We start from the raw sequence: 3,538 nt of genomic DNA, 5'->3' as shown, positions 1-3,538 counted from the left end.
TCGGACGTGGACTGCTGCCAAGCGTGCTGAGGAGGGGAATTGCAGGCAGCAAACACTAATAGGGTTGATATTCTAACCAAAGTTAAGGAGCAAGAGAGTTAGCAAGTCATTTTTTTTTTCTGGGCTCATAAACTCTTTGTGGTAAGTAAACTGAGGCAGAGTAGCAGCTCCCTTTGGAGTCTGTACCGTGTGTGATTATGTACCAAGAGTACTGCTTATACATAACATGAGCTCTTCTTGAAAAACAAAAATAATATTTTAATATTTTAGGTGGAGAATAAATAAGAGTAGAAATTAATAGAATGAAAAACAAAACCAATAAAGAAACACTGACGTGCAGGGCATGGAGGAGGACACCTTTAATCCCAGCACAGGAGGCAGGAGCAGACAGATCTCAAGTTCGGGGCAGGGAGTCTGCCTTCAGTAACTGATAGTAGCCTTACCATTTTAGCGAGAACTCACCTTGCTTGTTATTTAAAAAACAAAAATAAAAAACAGACAATATTGGTGGGATAGTTCTCAGGGTCTACTAAGAATAAAAAGATGCCTTAGGGTAGGAGTACAGTTCAGTTACTAAGTGCTTGCCTGGCATACATGAAGCCCTGGGTTCTGTCCCCAGCACTCAAGAAACGGAAGCAGGAAAATCAGTATTCCAATGTCTTCTTTGGGTATATAGCTGATGTGAGGGCAGGACCTGGAAACACAAGACCCAGTCTTTTTTTTTTTTTTTTTTTTTTTTTTTGGTTTTTCGAGACAGGGTTTCTCTGTGTAGCCCTGGCTGTCCTGGAACTCACTCTGTAGACCAGGCTGGCCTCGAACTCAGAAATCCACCTGTCTCTGCCTCCCACAAGACCCAGTCTTAAACAAACAAACAAACAAACAAACAAACCCAAATGTCTGGCCTACATAGTGAATTTCAGACCAGCTAATGGCTATATAGTGAGACCCTGTCTCAAAAATAAAAATTCAAAAAGGCCTGTGAGATGGCTCAGCAGGTAAAGATGACTGCTGCCAAGCCTGATAACCTGAGTTTGATCCCACACACCTCCACTGGTAGGAGAGAACCAGCTCCTGCAAGTTAATCTCTGACCTCTGCAAGCACACTGTGCCACTCCTGTTGACCCCAGGAAATAAATAAATATACAAAAACCTTAGACTAAAAATAATTGGGCTGAGAGTGTAGCTCAGTGGCAGAGTGCTTGGCTTGCATGTGGGTGATGCTGGAATTGGCCCCCAGAACCATGGGAGCAACAAAAAGACATGTGTTTGCTATTAGATAGCTTTATTATAAGGTGTCCTCTGTGTCTTATTATTTACCCAATAAAAATAAAAATTAAATCCTCATGCTTCCATGGCAAGCACTTTGCTGACTGAGCTATCTCCCTGTCCTCTGGCCAGTTCATGTCTAAGCAGGACATTCCCCGTTCAGCTGAGTGGGATGCACAGCCCAAGACCCACCGAGGGTCTACAGTTTCCCTTCTGCTTGCCTTCTGTTTAATGGAAGCATAGGGCACTCATTTTAAAGCCTCCCTTTTCTCAGTATAAATATTTAATGCTATAATTTTCTCTGAGAACACTGCTTTAATGGTTTGACACAATTTTTTAATAGTTGCGGTTTTATCTCTACTCAGCTAAAAATATATTTCTTTTCTGATCTTCCTTGACCTGGGTATTTAAAAGTGTTTTTTTAATTAGCTTTCAGTTATTTGTAGGAGAGTTTTTAAATATTTTTCTGTTATCTAATTTAATTCATATTTTTTACATAAATCTATTTATTCTAGATTTATAAGCATTTGCTTTATGGGCGGGAGTATAATATAATTTGGTACATACACACTGCTGCCTTGGTGAGAATGTGTTGTTACTAGATGTAGGTTGGGTTGATTAATATTGTAGACTTTTCTAGAACTTTAATTTAAAAAAAATATGGAACGTTTCATGAGTTTGTGTGTCATCCTTCACAGAGGTCATGCTGATCTTCTCTGCATCATTTTGGCTTGAGTATACATGCTGCCTAAGGGTGCACAACTGTACTTGTTGAAAGTTATTCTGTCAATGGTCAATAGCAGAGTTAAAGTCACTAACAATACTAATTTGTACATTTCTCATTTAAATCTTGTTGTTTTGTGGATTGTGGGGCACATGACCTTAATCTCAGCATTTGGGAGGCAGAGGCAGGCAGATCTCTGAGTTCAGGGCCAGCGTAGTCTATAAAGAGAGCTTCAGGCCAGCCAGGGAGTGCCCAGTGAGATTCTGCCTAATATAATGGTAACAACAATAGTAGAACCTGGAGAGGTGGCTCAACACTGGCTGTTCTTGCAGAGGACCTACATGGCTGTCGTTCTATTTCCAGGGATCCAGTATTCTCTCTTGACCTCTGTGGGTACTGGGTATGCATGGTGCACAGACATTAATGCAGGCAAATACTCATATACATAGATACATAAATATATAAATACAATAATAATGCATTAAACTAAAACTTCAGATGTAAGAATCAAATGACACATAGATATAAATCTGATTGTATGCCTCTTTGAGCTTGGAGTTCCCATGAAATAACAGGGTGGGGATACAGAATAGGCAAGATCGGGACAAAGATATAAAACTGAGACATCAGCACACATTCAAAGTTGCATACATAATTCCTTAGGAAAAGACCACACAGGCAGAACATCTGGGCTAGATAATTGGTACTTGCCATCCCACTGCAGATAACTAAAGAGATTTAAAAATCATGAAACATCTTGTAATTTTGTAGGAATTAGAAATAAGACACAATCTAGATCTAGGACCCAAAGTGGGCTATTTGGGAGCAGGTTTTTTCCATATTCTGTGCAGACCCTGTGGAGGCAAATGGGAAACTAAGACGCCTATAGAAGCCATCCTGGGCTGCAGGAGTGATAGCTGAAATACAAGCCTCCAAAGATGGCGATCCACACAGACGTGGATAGGGACATGACTGGCTGTATTGAGAGGATGGGTCCCCCAGGCCAGGTGGTCATGGAACAAACCGCACACCTGTCCTGTACTGTGCACTGCTTTGAACACTTAGCTGACACAACCAGAATCCTTTGAGAAGTTGGCATTGGATGATATGAGTGAAAATGACTTCAAGCTCAATGCCCTGCACTCGGAAAAGAGACACACATAGATGAGAATGCATGAGGCAGAACATGAGGAAAAAGAAGTGACCGGAGCCCCTCACAGGAACTCCAGAAACTCAGATGCAGAAAACAAGGCTTGCTGTTGTGTTTAGGTAACAAAAAAATGGAAAGTTTAACAGGAAGCCATGAACTGTGCTTTTTTTTTTTTTTTGAAACAGCAACACAGCATATTTGCAACACAAAAATTCTAGAAATCAAGAATTATAATACCATATCTGACACAGTGATGCAAGCCTTTAGTTTCAGTACTTGGGAGTCAAAGGCAGGTGAATCCCTGAGTTCAAGGACAGCCTGCTCTCCAGCAAATTCTAGAACAGCTGAGGTTACATAGAGAAACCCTATCTTGAAAAACCAAACCGCGGGGCGGTGGT

At 40.9% G+C, this 3,538-nt stretch overlaps 1 non-coding gene across 1 annotated transcript; it reads right to left on the bottom strand.

The window, feature by feature from the left end:
- Nucleotides 1-1,920: 1,920 nt before the first annotated feature.
- On the bottom strand, nucleotides 1,921-2,026 carry LOC116074034. The gene has a single exon (XR_004112021.1). It is a non-coding gene; the product is annotated as a U6 spliceosomal RNA (small nuclear RNA).
- Between the last annotated feature and the right edge of the window lie 1,512 nt (nucleotides 2,027-3,538).

The sequence above is a fragment of the Mastomys coucha genome, unplaced genomic scaffold, assembly GCF_008632895.1.
Source record: "Mastomys coucha isolate ucsf_1 unplaced genomic scaffold, UCSF_Mcou_1 pScaffold23, whole genome shotgun sequence".
In the NCBI taxonomy this organism is placed as follows: domain Eukaryota; kingdom Metazoa; phylum Chordata; class Mammalia; order Rodentia; family Muridae; genus Mastomys; species Mastomys coucha.
Note: the sequence above shows the minus strand (reverse complement) of the source record. Positions and strands in the feature narration are given on the sequence as shown.